Here is a 17604-nt window from a genome sequence, read left to right as displayed (position 1 = left end):
AGTTTATTTACTTTGAGAGAGAGCATGAGCCAGGGAGGGGCAGAGAGACAGAGACAGAGACAGAGAAGCCCAAGGAGGCTCCACTCTCCCAGTGCAGAGCCCAATGTGGGGCTCAAACCCATGTACTGTGAGATCATGACCTGAACTGAAACCAAGAGTTGGGCGTTTAACCGACTGAGCCACCCAGGTGCCCCTACATGAGGTGTTTTGAGAGGGGGAGATTACCCTGGATTAGCCAGGTGGGCCCAAAATGTAATCATAAGTGTCCCTATAAAGAGGGAGTCCAAGGGAAATTTGTCTGCAGACAAGAGAGAAGGCCATGTGATGACATCACCAGAGAGAGAGAGAGATTTGGAGATGCCACACTGCTGTCTTTAAGGAAGAAAGACCCCCAAGTTAAAGAAGGAGATTCTCCCCAGAGCCTCTGGAGGAAGTGCCGCCCCGCTGAGGCTTTGATTTTAGCTAGTGAAAGTGATTTCAGACTTGGGACCTCTAGAACTGTAACAGAACAAATGCATGTTGTCTTGAGCTGCCAGTGTGTGATAACTTATAGCAGCAATAGGAACCAATAAAATCCAGTGACTCCAGGAAGAAACACAAAGCCCATTTGCGTCCTAAGAATTTGATCCTGGAGACCCAGGAGGCCCCGGGTGGTGGCAGGAAGCTGTATGCTTGGGCCAAGGCAAAGAAACTGGCTGTTGCCCAAAGTGGAGCCCAAGCCCCGGGCGTGCTGGGTGCACCTGCCGCCCCCTCGGCCAGCTAGTGGCGTTCTAGCCAGCAGTCCCTTGGGTGCCCTTCTGTGTCTCTGGACTTGGGCAGAGCCTCCATCCGTCCCTCAACCCAGGCTGCAGCAAGCTGGTCTCTTCCTGGATCTGACCCAGACTCCTAAGGCTGTAGCAGTCAACCCTGTCCTGCCCCCTGGAGGCTGAGGCCAGCACTGCTCAGAGCTCCAGTTACCTTCCCACTCCCCCACCCCAAGGGTGAAGGGGTAAGTATGCAAGTCTGTGGGGTGGATAAGCCTGGGTTTCTTCAGAGCCTCGCCCCCTCCAGCCTCTGACCTTGCAAAGGGAGAAGAGACCAGGGAGGGGGTTCACACAGAGGGGTGGACAGAGGCTGGTCAGGCCCCAGACACAGGCCCGGCCAAATGAGGGGTATAAGGCTGGAACCCTTGAGTCTTCTAGAATCTGGATTCCTGGCAGCATATTCATTTTCATCCTTGCCTCCCCTGGCCTTGCCCCAGGTTCTCCAGAGGTCCTCATGGTGGAGGGATGTGGGTGAGGGGCAGCACTCAGAATGTGGTCGGCATGGACACTGCCACCCAGCAGTGGGCCCATAGGGGGCTGGCAGAGGGAAAGGGACCACCTCTGGTGACACTCTGTGTCTGGCATGGTATCCAGCTGGGCAACCTTCTGCCTCACCCACTGTGCACCCCTCTATTGCAATCTTCCAGCATCCACGGGGTCCTGATAGGGTAGGGGTGACGGCACCTCAGCCCTCCAACCCTCTCCAGCTCCCTGGGCCTGGGCCTCTGCCATTGGACCTGCTTCAGGTGGCTGGACATGAGTGTGAGATGTGCCCCCTCAGTGTCCTAGGAGGCAGGGGCAAGTGAGGGCAGCTGCTGGTCTGGGGCCGGGCCTGGGGTTGGTGCCAGGAGTATTTAGTCAGAGCTGGACTCTGCTTCTGTGGCCTTCATCCCTTCCAGGGGACCACAGTTCCTGGGAGGGATGCTAATAGGAGCCTGCCTTTTGCTCTTTATCCCCCTCAAAGGGCCCAGAAGTCAAGGAGCACAGACTTGGGACTGGGGGGCATGTGTTTATTAGCAACAAGGAGGGGTTCTGTGAATAGGGCAGCCTGGGAAGCAGCTGGTGAGCTGTGCAGTGAGAAGGGTCCCCTGGCTCTCTCACTGGTCCAGGCTGGTGGGGACAGCTGGGCGGTGCCCTGGGCAGAGATTGGCGAGAGGGGGATGGGGTGGAGAGAGCCCGAGGGCACCTGAGAGGGCGTCAAGGGAATAGAGAGGGCAGCAGTGCTGGACAGGTGGGACAAAGGCAGACCTGGAACCCCCTCCCAGCTGCACCCTGGCTCCCATCAGCCCCTTCTGTAGCCATACTTACCGCACACTTGCTCACTTATATATGCACTCATCTGTGGGGGACAGAGTGGTCAGCATGGGCAGGGGTGTGTGGGGGATCCCTGACCTCCAGGACCCCTGCACTGCCCCTGGGCTACCCTGGGCCTCAGCCTGGTCCAGCCACAGAAGCTCCGGGGCTCCTTTCATAGATGGTACAGAAGAGGGTTGGAAGATGGGGCAGGGGACTGGAGGAGAGGCCTGAGGACAAGCAGACCTGGGTGACACCCGTTCTCCAAAGGAGGCAGGTGAGGCCCAGCCACACTCCTGTTTGGGCGCCAAGCCTTCTGCCTGTTTACCTGCTGAGTCCTGACAGACCCTCAGGCTTTGGGAGGCACCTGCCCAGGCCAGGCAGCCTGAAGACAAGGGCACCTCCTAGGTCAGTGGTGAGCCAGTCCCAGGGCAAAGGGGGAGGTGGCCAGGCAAGGAGACTGAGGAAGCTTCGCCCCATGCCTGCAATTCTCGTGTGGGCAGGCCCGAGCGAGGGTGAGGGAGGAGCACTAGGGGCCCAGAACCCTGATTGTGGCAGGGTCTTCCTGAACCTGAAGTGGCTTCTGGGCCTCCAGTGACCACAGCAGGGCTCTGCCTCCCTCCTCTCCCCCATTCCTTAGTGAAGCAACATCAGGCCTGGACAGTCCCCATGGGCCCTTCTCCTCTCCCCAGCTGGTGATTACCGTTGGGGATTGGGAAGATGATGTGGTCATCGGTGAGGCCCAGGGATTTGGCAAAGCTGATGAAGTTTTCCTTCAGCTCCTGGGTCAGCTCCTTGGTCCTCCCTGTGGCCAAGATGGCTGGTGAGTGGCTGGCGGAAGCTCCATGAATATTGTGGAACCCGTGAATGATGCCTCAGACCCCTCCCTCCTGAGGGGTCTGTGGAAAGACCTCTCTCCCGCCTCCCAGGGCTCAGAGTGAAGGGGACCTTGGGGGCTGGGTGTCGTGGGCCTCTTCTCCCCCAGCACGAACAAGAGCCGGGTCCCAGGGGGTAAGACCCACCATAGAGGGTGACCATGAAGAACTCCTGGTTTTTGTAAGCTTTCTTGAAGAAAATCATGGCAACCTGGTTGTAGTCTGTGGCCACGACTTGTACAGTGTAACTCTGGATTCCAGGATAACCTGCATGGTGGACAGTGAGGGATCAGCCCTCCCGGCAGAGGGAGCTGTTGTTTCCTCCCCTGGTACCACAGGATGGTGTCTGTGTGGAGGGGCAGGGAGGTCCTTGCCCTCGGAGACCTACTGAACTCAGGACTCACGCTCAATGTTGCCCAGGTTGAATTGGCCTGGCTGGAAACTTGGGATGAAAGTTGTGATCCAGTGGTCACAGCGCTGGATCCTGTGGAAGCAAGAGATGGGTGGGTAAGAGGGTGACAGCCCACCCTGCCACAGCAGGAGGCCTGCACGCCACCCCTCAGATGGGCCTGTCTCTTCCCCACTGAGCCCATCCCTGCCTGTCCCTGCCTCCTCTGCCCTCAGCCACCTGAACTGCTCAGACTCTCCCTCTGCATCTACTGTCTTCCTTCTTCGAGGCTGTTTCCCCTTGGTGGCCTTCCCTCCATACTGTCCCCTTCACCCGCAGCATTTGTCTCCTAATTTTTTTTTAATTTTTAAAATGTTCATTAATTTTTGAGACAGAGAGACAGAGAGACAGAGAGAGAGAGCGAGCCTGAGTGGGAGAGGGGGGAGAGAGAGAGGGAGACACAGAATGCAAACCAGGTTCCAGGCTATGAACTGTCAGCACAGAGCCCTACACAGGGCTCAAACTCAAAACTGTGAGATCATAACCTGAGACAAAGTCAGAGGCTTACCCGACTGAGCCACCAGGGGTCCCCTATGCCCTATGCCTATCTTATGGCTTCCTGCTATAACTTCTTCTGGGGGAATCAACAGAGGCTCCAGTCTGCTGGATGCCAAAGACTCCCTTAGCTGCTGGGCCAACCCTGACCTCTCACCTGCATCCCATCTGGTCCCCTGGGAACCCAGAGCTGATCCCCCACACCTGCCCTTCTTCTGCTCCTTCCATGACAGATGCTCTAGCCCCATCCCCAAGTGCCAGAGCCAGAAGCCCAGGGGCGCTGCGGAATCCTTGCCTCCCCTCTCTAGGTCCTAATCTGCCCCTGCTCTGGTCATCTCCTACCTATGACTGATCAGCCTCCTGGGCTGCACACCATCATTCCTCTCTCTGCTACAGCCACACCTGCTCTTCACCAGTACCTGAGGCTCCTGCCAGGGTGGCCACCCCCCCCCCCCCCCTCCAGACTGCTCATCAGCTCCTGCTCACGGCGGCCATGAGATGGCTTGCTATTTCTTGAAGAAGTGGCTCTCTCTGACTCAGTCCAGCAGCCCTGCCATAAAGGTCCCAGGTCTCCTGACGCAAGTTGGTTTCTCAAGGCCCAGCCCACAGACCACCTCCCTGGAAGCCCTGGACAAAGCTCAAGGCAGGATTCCAGGCTGGATCCACCGACCCTCCTCCCATTCTAGGACACTCCGAGCTTTCTTTGTCTTGTCACTGATGACCGCTTTTGTCCAACCCCAGTACTGTTTTGTGTCTGTGCTGAAATGACCAAGAAATGTTGATTTAGTAAATGAAAGAAAGAATAAATATAGGGATCCAGTACCCAGCGGTAGGATGAATTATCATCTTTCAGCTATGGCCAGCCCTCGGCTATGACATCAGTCTGCCTCTTAGACCCCCACGGCAGCCCTCTGGGCTCCCCATGTTCCCCTAGGGGTGATGGATCTCACCAGGGCAGGACAAAGGTGACATTGTAGCTGTTGTCTTCGTTCAGCTCGTAGGTCATGGTGTACATCTTCAATTGGCTGTGTTTTTCTTTATGAATTTCCTTCCCTGCCAGTCCCAAGATGTACCATTTCCCCTGGAACTACAATGGGGGCTGATGATAGGCAGAGCCAGGAGCAGCCCCAGGGGGCCCTCCTGCTCCATCCCTGCAAGCACCTCTAGGCAGCCTGGGCCTCAACCAGAAGCCCCTCTAAGCTGCTGGGACCCAGCTGGCCACACAGGCTGGGCTGATGAGCCTGGCAGGAGCTGGAGACCATCAGGCCAGGCGGGAGCCCTGAGTGTGTCAGGGATAGGGTGACACTTGGCAAGTGGCCAGCTGGCTTCCCTGAGCCTCAGTTTCCTCATCATGTAGAGGGCCTGAAGATGTTCCCACCTTGCAAGGACTACAGGGATTATGGAAGAGAGTGTAGACCAGGGGAGTCTGCTCAGCTGACCCTCTTGTCAGCAAGGTTGGGTGGGGATGGGAGCATGGGGTGTGCCTTCCATCAGGGCACCCGAGAGCAGATGGAGCTAAAGCCTGAGCCCATCCTGCCTCTCCTCCCCTCTGTTTACACTCTTCCCAGGGCCTCCCTGCACCTAGCCCTCCCAGGCCCCTTACCAGCTCATTTTGGAAGTCAGGTTGCAGAGGGACCCTGTGCAGAGGCGGGGTTGGGATCAGGTTTGGGGTGGAATCCTGGGCCTGGGTCTGCAGGGCCCCTAGCAGGACAAGGCCCAGCCACAGGAGACCTAGGGCCATGACTTCAGGGCTGAGGAAGCTGGCACCACTCCAGATATTCCCTGAAAGAGGAGATGAATGAAGAGCCTTCTGGGGGATGCTATTTATGGTCTCTGTGGCCAATGGCTCACCCCAGGGTGGAGCGACTTATCCTTTGCCAAATCCTGGAAGGGTGAGACAATTGCCAGCAACTCATGCTGAAGATCATGGCAAGCTCTCTGCTCTTTCCTCCAGGTCAGGATTATGCAAGATGAGGGGCCATAAGGTCTGGGAGATGAGAGGGTGCATTCCCCATATCTCCACATCTCTGGCGGGGACTCTCTTCACAGTCTCTTCCCCCTGGTTATCACTGTGTGTGGTCATGGGTCTCTGATCTGGACCAGCTGTCATCTCTGACCTCTAGAAGCCTCTCAGCTGGGGCCTAGGTGCCTGGTGGATTAAGTGTGGTGGGGCCCCCTTCCTGCACCTGATGGAAACAGAGAATGCCTCGCATCAACAGAGCCCATGATGCTTGTGGTTCTCCAAAGGGAAGGGAAGGGAAGGGTAGGGAATGGGAGATAGTTGAAAGAGGACATTCCTGGTAGGGAAGGACAGAGTGTGCCCTGTGCTGCTCATGGAGCCCAGATCCTGGCCCTCCCAGGTACCCACCCCAGGCCCTGGCACCCTTCCCCTCCCCTCCCCAGAGAAGGCCTGCTGGGGAGTGCTCCTGCTGAGGGAGCATAAGGCAAGCTGAGGGCAGAGCACATGCTAACATGCTCCCCGAGCCAGAGGTGGGATCTGTGTGACATTCCTCAGGCACTCCTGGCTGCCCAAGAACAAAGGAAAGGAAAGAAAACAAAGAGTTAAGTGATAGAAATCACAATCCTCCATCAGTTTACCTATATCCTAGAAAATTAGGAGGAAAAGGTGATCTTATCAATAGCCTATCTCTACCATCCTATACTCAGTTTCCTGGAGCCCAAATATCACCTACCTCCCTAGTGATATGGGGAACAAAGGCAAGAAGGAAAAGTCAGATGGCATTAAATTTCATTATGACCTGCAGCCCATTGACAAATACTTGAAGTGCATATTGAGTATAACATTTCTCCAGGAATTCCCTATAGTCTGAATGTTAATGCTTTGCTAGAGGAGAAAACAACCTTAGCTTGACAACAGCTAGGCCTCCAGTAATGTGGGAGTCTACTTGAGCATATAAAAAATCCCTTTAGAAAATTCCTCTTGACTTTATCTCCCCCAACCCCATGGTATATAACCAGTCACTCTTCACAACCCCAGTGCAGCTCTTTCTGCCCAAAAGTCCTGTCCCTGTGAATTAACAAAATCATCTTTTTTGCACTAAAGATGTCTCTAGAATTCATTCTTGGTTGTGAGCTCTGAACCCCACCATTCCAAAGCCCCATCATTCCCGTCTTGAGTCAACCCCTCCCCCTCATCCATGCCCCATTGGCAGGGTGGGCCCAGACCTCAGATGGCCCCTCAGGAACTTGGCCCCTCCTGTGGGCCCAGTGGTCAGAAACCCGAAGCTGGGCATGCCAGCCACAAATGAGACAGCTTGACATAGCAGAGCTCTGAGGCTACAGTCTCAGCTTCATCCTGGTGGGGGACAATGGGGGACATGCATCCTCACTGTGTGAAAAGGGGTCAGGGGCTAGGGCCCAAGGGGGGCTCTCTACCCTGCTGCTTTGTACACTGAGTGATTTGGGTCACAGTGAATGCAAGGACTCAGCCTCATTCTTGAGAGATCACGGATACCATCTGCTCTCTCTGGCCAGTCTTGGGGTGTGGAGTCCAGGGGCCTAGGCCTGGGCCCCCAGAAGTGTTCCTGCCATGGCTGATCCCAGCTTTGTCCTGGAGGGAAGTAGTTTCTTCATGGAGGCTTGGCTGTCCGTGGGAGGCAGTGATGGGTCCCAGCCCTCTGGTAGTGTCTCCTAGATGTCACCACATGGGCCAGGGCTGACAGAATGCCTGACCTGAGGCTGTCCTGAGGCCTCACTGGCTGCAGATGAGACTCCTGGAGACCTCACGGGCTTTCCACCTGCTACAGGGGAACCAGTTCCCCTAGCCTGGGCTTTGGGTGGTGGGCCCTGAAAGAGAGACTCTGGGTGAAGAGGGAGCATAAGGCAAGCTGAAGGCAATGTACAAGCTAGAACCTCCCCCCTCCCCACAAAAAGGTGGGATATGTGTGATATTCCTCTGGCTGCCCAAGAACAAAGGAAAGGAAAGAAAATAAATGGTTAATGATAGTGATCACAGTCATGCAGGACATGAATCTCCATCAGTTTACAAATATCTTAGTAAATTATAAGAAAAAGGCAATCTTATCAATAGTCTAGTCTCCAGAAGCCTATAGACTCAGTTTCCTGGAGCCCCTATTAAGACCCTAACCTCCATGCTGATGTGGGGAAGAAAGGCAAGAAAGAAATGGCAGATAAAATTAAATTTCTGATACCCTGCAGACCAGTGACAAATCCTTGAGGCAAATACCAAGTACAACAATGTCTCCAGGAACCCCTACCATTCCTAATATTAATGCCTTACTAGAGGTAAAACAACTTTAGCTTGACAATAGCAAGGCCTCAGGTAGATTAGGAGTCCTCTTTATCATATCAAAGTCCTTCTGAAGGCCTCCCTTCCTTTTGACTTTACTTCCCCAAACTTCCTAGTATATAACCAGTCACTCTTCACAACACCAATGAAACTCTTTCTGCCCACAGGTCCTGTCCCCGCGATTTAATGAAATCACTTATTTTGCATCAAAGATGTCTTCAAGAATTCTTTCTTGGCTGTCAGCTCTATAATATGCGCCCCGCCCAGCCTCATCATTTGGCACCTATATGGGGTTGTGAGTCTTTTCATCTGGACTCTGAGCTTCAGTGCAAATGTGGTGAGTGTTTCTCTTCCTTTACTCATATTTCAGAGGCTTTTCAAGGAGTCTGGTCTTATTAAAACACTTTCCCTGTAGCCCGTGGATACTCTATGGGGAGGAGAAAGCCTGCCTTTTGGCTGGAAGTGAGTCCCCAGGCAGGAATGGTAAAAATACCCAGAAACTTGTGCCCTCTCTTTCTTCCTGTCCTTATATATTGTTGTCTGTCGTGGGGATGGAACAGACATCTGTATGACTAGCATGGATTCCAATCTTTAGAATATGGCAGAAGTTTCCTCCTCATTGGTCTAACGTGATCCCCTTCACATCCATGGTCTAGTCACTTATGGCTGCGGGACCTCTTCTGTTGCTGGTGAAACCAGTACCTGATTGAATTAAAATGTTCCCCAGCCAGGAACTATTTCCTAGGAAGTTGGAATGTAAAGACTATATGTGTTGGAATGTCACTTGGATCATGATGGGTTTCTGTCTTCACTGTTTTGGGTCAATGTCTTCTGCTAACTACTACTTAAATGACAAAATTGGGCAATTCCCGCTTGTAAAACTTTCCCAGTATTTTCCATGGGTTAAACACGGTGTTTTCTTCAGCCTTCTCAGCAAGGCAAAGTAGGTCCATCTGCCTGCGCCTATTTGTAGCCTAGGATACCATGGGAAATCGGAGGGATGCCGGCATTCCTCCCACAGAGGCCCTTAGGGGCTGGTTGGTGATCATAGCAATTTTGTTTGAAGTTCGCCTCGGGTCACTTTGACACCTCAGGGACCTCTGATATATCCTGCGTGTGGGACACCACCTGGGAGTTGGGGGGGATTTTCATGGTAATGGACTTTTTCTACTTTTCTCTCTCTAGGAGGAGGATGGGACCTTCTTCTCAATCCCCAAGGACTCTCCCTTGGGATGCCTCTTCAACCTGCTAGAAACAATTTGGATTGCAAACTTTAGGAAAGAGGTGATGTCATGTAACACTGCGTGGCCTTAGTAAGTTCTAGCAGTTAGATCTCTTCTGCAGGAAACAAGGTCTATGGATGGAGGCACCCTAGGTCCAGGCCTTCACAGCTCTAAGTGAGGACCTGGGCCAAAAGGCCTGTTGCAGAATATATTTGCTCTAATGTGTTTGGCTAGTAAACTCCCTCCTGACATAGCGGATGTCCTAATAGGCCTCCTCTTGATGGAACACAGTTGCTAGAGGAAACATAGACCATCCCTGACAAAGGGGATGCTGACTCTTTCTCTCTGTTCCTCCTCCTAATAGATGTGGGGACCTTTTCCTCATTCATGTCCCGTGTTAATGGCTTTAATTGGAGCCAACTATGGGTAGTCTACCTTGGCACATGGACTTTAAAGAATATTCCCAAACTCCATTTGCTTCAGGGAAATTCCCTGTCTTCTCTAGCTTGACATAGACTCCTTATTTCCACTTTGGTGGAAAACAAACAAACAAACAAACAAACAAACAAACAAACAAACATGGGGTCTCCTCTTTCCCGGTGACAAGGTTTAGAACCAGGAATCCTCTCTGCCTTCTGGCACTTCCATTCTTCTGCCTGCTTCTCCCCCTCCTGTTTCTGCATCATCTTCCATACAACCTACATAACTGGCTTCTATACCATCCTCTACCCTCGATGTCAAGGAGTGATGAGCACCCCCTTGAATCGCCCACTTCAGATTCCCCCATTGGTGTCCCAGGTAAAAGTTGACAATGGGGAACATATTGATCATCCTTTAAGTGAATGCAGGTGGAACGTGTTTGGTGTTTAAGCTTATTTAAGTTTGTTGGTTTAACTATGACAGACATCTATTTGGAGTTTTCAGCATTAAATATGAAACTTTTATTCTATCAAGGTTTCCTAAAGGTCAAAGAAGCTCATGTTGTCTCTGTTGCAATTTGTTAGCAAAAAGATGACTTAAAAAAAATGGTTAATTTTGTGTACCTCAAAGTTTTCACAGATAATTCTTAAGATAGCTTTCAAAGTATTTCACAATCTGAAACTTGGATAAATGGGATTGAATTTATTGCATATCTAGGTCTTTTCCAAATAGATTGATTACTGAAGCATTGATTACTGAATATAGGTTTGTGCTTTTGACTCCTTATTGCAGAGAAACTAAGAAAATCTGGGTCTATCGGAAAACATGGTTTGTGATTCATTGACTCATGAATTTGCCATCTAAGGAATTCTGGTGTAACAGTTTATGATTGGTCACTAAGTTTTTATTAGAGACTAAGTTTTCTAAGAGTTAAAATTCTGCTAAGTGTACTTAAAATGGATGGAAATAAGGAAAGCAACTCTGTATGTAGGAGAGTGGGAGATATGTAAGAAAGATAAAGAATGGAAATACATTTTTCGTTGTTGAGGGTACAAGAAAGTAATTTTGTCCCAAATGAGACTGGTTGTTTCAAGAAGAATGGTTTGGGCCAAAATTTGAAGGCAAAGGAAAGTTGTAGAAGGTTCATGAAAAGAATCTTTGGAAAGGAATTTTTTTTTAATTTCTTTTTAAATTTTATTTTATTTTTGAGACAGAGAGAGACAGAGCATGAGCAGGGGAGGGGCAGAGAGAGAGCGAGACACAGAATCTGAAGCAGGCTCCAGGCTCTGAGCTGTCAGCACAGAGCCTGACGCGGGGCTCAGACTCATGAACTGCGAGATCATGACCTGAGCCGAAGTCGGACGCTGAACCGACTGAGCCACCCAGGCGCCCCTGGAGAGGAATTTTATGCGTGGTCAGGATGGACTAAGGTTGAGATGAATGGATTTTATTTTTTTATTTATTAAAAACATTTTTTTAAATGTTTATTTATATTTGAGAGAGAAAGCACAAGCAGGGGAGGGGCAGAGAGAGAGAGAGGGAGACACGGAATCCAAAACAGGCTCCAGGCTGTGAGCTATCAGCACAGAGCCTGATACGGAGCTCAAACTCACAAACTGTAAGATCGTGACCTGAGCTGAAGTTGGACGCTTAACCAACTGAGCCACCCAGCTGCCCAGAGATGAATGGATTTTAAAAGTACATGGGCCTAAGGTTGATATGCTGCTTTTCTCTGTTTTCAAAAGACAAAGTTTTCTGGCATTGTTGATCTGCTCTTGATAAGAAAATGTAAACAAATGTTTTTTTCTCTTTGTCTACTGGGAAGACGAAAGCTTTAGGTTTCCTCTTGATCAAGTCTTTGATTACTTAAGGTTAAAACTTCTCAATGGTAAAGGAGTTAGGTTTTGCTAACAACTATACAGTGCTGCATATTTGCCTTTGGAATCTCTTATTGCCATCTTGGTTAAATAAATAAAGTTTTAAGATTTGTAATGATCTGTAATCCTATTTAAAATGTGCTGTATAACTTTCTAAGGTTTTAACAAACTTTCCCAAGATTTTGACCAATTAGACCTTTTTATTTGGTATGCTAAGTTACTTGGAAAAGCACTGTCAAATAATGGTAAACCTTAGTTGTATTGCATGGCTAAATGCTGTAACTGCTCAAATATATATACAATTTCTAAAGTTTTAATGTTTTGGTATAAGGTCCTCCCTTGATATTCTGATTATTGAAGTGTTATGGGTTACAGAAATAACTGTTTCCTTGTCAATCGCATCATCGTGAACTCTCATCAGATCTTTAACAATGTCCATTTCTGAGATCTTGTCATTTTTAATTGTTCTTGCTCTCCCACAAAATGTATTTCATCTTCAAGGAGATTCATAAAAAGGACTTTTAGGAGAAATACAGGTATTCGACATCTTTAAGATTAAGCTAAAACGGGAAAGAATTTCCAGAACTAAAAAGCTTCGTTCAAACTGAACAAGCATTAGGAACATGGCACTAAATAAACTGAGGAAGATTATAGTTTTTGTGACTCTTGTTTGAAATATTGCTGGTTCTGTGATGTTTCCTCTTCCGGATCAAGGGAATTTTCTCTTAAGATATCTATAATGTACAGAGATGTCATGAAGTTTTCATTTGTAAACTGAAACATTTAACTTTTCTCTCTCCCTAAACCCTCTGAAATTCAACCACTCTCAGTGAGTCTTCTTTCTTTCATGGCAATTACAGATATTTGCATAAGTACAGTAAGATTATTCTTGTAACAGGACACCTTTGGAAATACTGGTTGTTTTGCCAACGCTTTGACTGGAATGTCCTATTTGAGAGAAATGCATAGACCCTGATATGACCAAATGGCTTTAGGGAACTAAGGTTGACTTTATGAAACATGGAGCCATAAACCCCTTGAAAACGTTGGTCAGGGGCGCCTGGGTGGCTCAGTCAGTTGGGCGTCCGACTTGGGCTCAGGTCATGATCTCGCGGTCCGTGAGTTTGAGCCCCGCGTCGGGCTCTGTGCTGACAGCTCAGAGCCTGGAGCCTGTTTCGGATTCTGTGTCTCCCTCTCTCTCTGACCTTCCCCCATTCATGCTCTGTCTCTCTCTGTCTCAAATGAATAAACGTTAACAAAAAAATTAAAAAAAAAAAAAGAAAAGAAAAGAAAACGTTGGTCAGATACCTTGCTCAGAGAATTCCCAGCAGCTTTACTGCGTGAGTAAAGAATGTCACTTCTGGGCAGGTGCAGGGAACTCAGGATATCTTGGGGACCTTGTGGAGAGAAATTTGCCCAAATCTACAAGTATTGCAGGTCTGTGTGATGCAAGTACTTGGCTTGGCTTCTGGTCTGGAGAGGCCAATCAGTTCAGTCTCCAGTTCAACCTGGAGATTCCTTATAACAGGTTCCAGCAAAGCAAACTTTAAAAGATCCTTAGGATCAATCACTATTCTAGCTGAGCTTATGTAAATCATTAGGCCAATTTTGTTAAAACTGGACTTAATTTGCAAACGAATTAGTCTTGATTTGGCCATCTCTGGAAATGAGGGTTTTTAGACAGAAAAACTATGTTTCTATAATGCAGCTCTCTGGACGTTAAATTCTAGTTCTGATTGTTTTTAGATGTTTGCTGTTTGTCTAAACTAGACACCTTGAGGTAAACTTCAGAAAAATTGTCACAATATTTCATGTATAGAAAAATATTCTGCTTGTTATTCAGTGGAGATAATAATAAATCCCTGTGAGCATAGTTAAAAAGCTGGAAAATGGGATGGATTCCCCCAACAATTGTATGCACAGACTTTTCTCACTATAGACCTATGAGTAGATAAAGACTATAGTGCTTTACTATTCACTGGAGGCCAGGTTAATTCCTAAATCTCTAAATATGCCAACCATATCCTCCCTCCACCTGATCTGACAGTTACTAGAAATCCACCCCATATAAACCCAAAAGACCTGGTTTATTTAAAGGATGGAAAGTCTAATACAACAGGGGATTTAACTCCAAAATGGAAGGGTTCCTACTGGGTCTATTATGTACTCCCACTGCAATAAAGTTAGAGGGGCACACTTCGTGGGCTCCTGTATCTAAAATAAAACCTGTACCCCCCTCACAGGAATTCAACGAGCAAACTAATCTGCCTTCTTATTCCTGTGAACCTGTGGAAGACCTCCAACTTCTCTTAGGATGGTTGTACCTTTCTTTTTCATCCTCTTTTCCCAATTTCTACTAACAATTTCTTCTTACAATGGTCCATTCAAAAGGATCACCACAGACATTTGAGATACAAGCCAAAAGACCGATGTGATTCCTGCTGCCTGTTCCCAGAAACATCTGAGGATGCTTCAAGCCTAACATCTAACAATTCTCACTGGCAGCACTGGGAGACAGTGGGTTTGTAATCTGCTCTGAGCATTAACCTGTATTTTTCTTGTTTCTATAAAAGTACCTCCTATTAATGACGTGCTGGCTTACTAAACAAAACAGAGTCAATATAATGAGTATACACCACCTGTACACAGTTGAGGCCTTAAATGACTCTCAAAATAACATTATATTACTAAATATTAAATAAGTCAAATACAGAAATCAGTTCTACAAAACAGAATAGCATTAGATGTTTTAAGTGCTGCACAAGGTGGAACTTAAACTCTCATAACAACAAAACGGCGTGTATACATTCGGACTACTTCAAAATATTTCTGGATTTCCAACTGACATGAATACTCAAATTGGTGGATTAAACGATCCCTCTCTTACCTTAGCAATTGGTTAAGCTCTTGGTCTGGAGGATTTTTGTTAGCTACCAAAGGACCTTTCATTTGAGCTAATCTGTCTAGTTATTCTACTTATGTTTTGCTATTTTTCCCCAGGTATCTCTGCCTGATGCCAAGATTCCAGCACTACAATAGCTTCAAGCCAAGAGATGATCCTTTCTACTCAAGGATGTTCATACACGTTGTCCACCTTGGGTTCAGCTGCCTCACCTTAGCTGCCCTATATGTTTCCTGATGGACCAATATTGACCCATAGGTAGGGACGGCTCTATGCCCCTACTCAGCAGGATGAAGCTATAGAAGATGAGACCTTCTTCCTACAACAACCTTAAAGACTTAAGGGTCAAAGTTGTTCAGGGGGGACATGATGAGTTAGGGTGGGGCAAGCTGAGGACAAAACAGGCTGGCACATCTTCCCCTCCCTTCAGGTAGAATATGTGCATTATTCAAACATTCCTGGCTACACAAGAACAAAGGAAAGGCATCTAAGTGCTTGCCATGGTGATGTGGGAAACTAAGGCAAAAAAAATTAAATCCCTTTACTGCCATCACCCCATTGATAAGTTCTTGAAACCAGCAGAGTGAACTCCCTCTTCAATCTCTGCTGCTTCAATGTTGACATTTTGCTAGGGGCAAAGAGAACCTTAGCTCAACATTATCCCAACCTTGAGGATACTGTAAGTCTACTTCCTTTCTCACAACTGCCCCAAGATATATGCTGGCAATCATACTCCAAGCTTATAGCCCCCAGTATGCATCTGAAGGGTCTCACCACTGAGGTTTTATTCAATGGTAATAAGTGGTGTTTCCTTAGCAACAGCGAGCCCCTCAAGGTCCTGAAAATCTTGCTTCCAAAATAACTTAGAGACTTTATCCCTGACCCCCTCCCAACCTGAGGGTATATAATCAGTTACCCATCGCAACCCCAGTGCAGCTCTTCCTGCTCCTGGGTCCTGTCCCCGTGCTTTAATAAAATCACCTCTTTGCATCAAAAACTTCTTCCAGAAATTTTTCTTGGCCATTGGCTTTGGACCACCGCACCAATCTCCAAAACTTCATCAGTATACATTCTACATTATCACACAAAATTTCTGGATTTCTAACTGACCTGAACACTCAAATTAGTGCTTTAAGCAATTCTTCTTTTCCTTTCATGATTGGTTCAACTTGTGAACTTGAAGATTTTCATCAATTACCAAAGGACTTTTATTTGGGCTGTTCTTTCTTGTTATTCTAATTACATTTGGCTGTTTTCTCCTATGTCTCTCTCCCTTGTGACAAGACTCCATCACTACAATAACTTCAAACCAACAGATGATCCTTTCTTCTTTTTTTAATTTTTTTTAAATGTTTATTTATTTTCTAGAGAGAGAGACAGAGCTCAAGAGGGGAAGGGCCAGAGAGAGAGAGACACACACAGAATCCGAAGCAGGCTCCAGGCTCCGAGCTGTCAGCACAGAGCCTGATGTGGGGCTTGAACTCACAAACTGTGAGATTGAAAGGGCGGGCCTACACTGGCTGACTCCGTCTTGTTCTGTGTCCTTCACCTTGACCACACCTCCTCCCCTTGAGTAACCCCTCCCCCACCTGCCTAACAGGACTCAGACCCTTCCCCAGCCAATCGGCTGAGGCCACAGCCATTACCTCACCAACTGCCCCTAGGCCCCAATAAAACCTTTGTCCTTTTGAAACTCGCTCTCTCAGGTATCTCACCGCTGCGTCAGTGCAGGTAGGGGATTGAGCTCAAGCTAGCTCAAATAAAGGCTCTTTTGCTTTTGCATCAGACTCGGCTCCCTAGTGGTCTTTGGGGATCACGAATTCTGGGCATAACATTTGGGGGCTCGTCCGGGATCCCCAAGACCCCCGAGGGACCCCCGACCCGGAGAGCCTGACTGGCTACGGTTAGTGTCTGTTTGTTCCGTCTTTTCTGTATGAGCTCATTTCTGAAATTCTGGTAGTGCTCGACGTGGTCTAAGTGGACGCACTGGAGGACCACGGGCCAGGAGTTTCAGAAGACATTCCGATCCTCCCTTCTGGAGGGACGTGGATTCCCCTCATCGGTTTTGGAGGGACGTGGAATCCCCTCAAAGGTCTGAGACGAAGCGGGTCACTCCCGCTGGTAGGTGTGAGGCCATCATCTAGCTTTCGGTTTTGGAGGGACATGGAATCCCCTCAAAGGTCTAAGCTAGCTTTCAGTTTTGCTTCCATGGAGTTGGAAGACTTTCTAAGGGCCCTCGTTTGTCTCTTTCTGTGTTTCTCTGTTTTGTTCTGTGGACTTACTGGACGGACGCTATGGGACAAAATCAGACTACCCCTCTACCTACCCTCTTGGCTTAAGGCCTTCTTAGCCCCACTCCCTCTGGAGCCAAAACCCATTCTTGCTTTGCAGGGGACAAAGAAGAAGGAAAACAAGAAATCTTACCCAGCCTTCAGCACCCCTCTACCCTGTCCTACAGGGGGGACTGAAGAATTAATTTTTCCTCCCCCGTATAACCCCCCCTAGGATGCCAGAAGAACACCATCCTCCCCCTTCGGGGGAGGCAGACGCTGTTCCAAGAGCGGGAGGTGGAAACGCTCCAGTGGGAAGCCTGCCCTTCACCAAAGGGCTCAGAGGGAGCAATCCGCCTCCACCGCCGACTCCACTATTCTGCCCCTGTGAGCCACTGGACCCCCAATGCGGAGGGGAATCAGCCCCATCACTTTTGGCCTTTCACCACTAGTGACCTCTACAATTGGAAAGCTCAGAATCCTAAGTTTTCTGAGAAACTAGCAGGGCTTATTGATTTATTAGACTCTGTCTTTTTACCCATCAGCCCACGTGGGACGATTGCCAGCAGCTTTTGCAGGTCCTGTTCACGACTGAAGAAAGAGAAAGAATCCTCAATGAGGCCCGAAAGCTAGTTCCGGGCACAGACGGGAATCCCACCACCAACCAGGCTCAGATAGATGCCTCCTTCCCCTTAACTTGGCCCCAGTGGGATTTCAACATGGCAGAA

Source organism: Puma concolor, chromosome D4, assembly GCF_028749965.1.
Source record: "Puma concolor isolate L17-30 chromosome D4, mPumCon1.1.hap2, whole genome shotgun sequence".
NCBI lineage: Eukaryota > Metazoa > Chordata > Mammalia > Carnivora > Felidae > Puma > Puma concolor.
The sequence above is the reverse complement of the archived record's forward strand: the minus strand, read 5'-3'. Positions refer to the sequence as shown.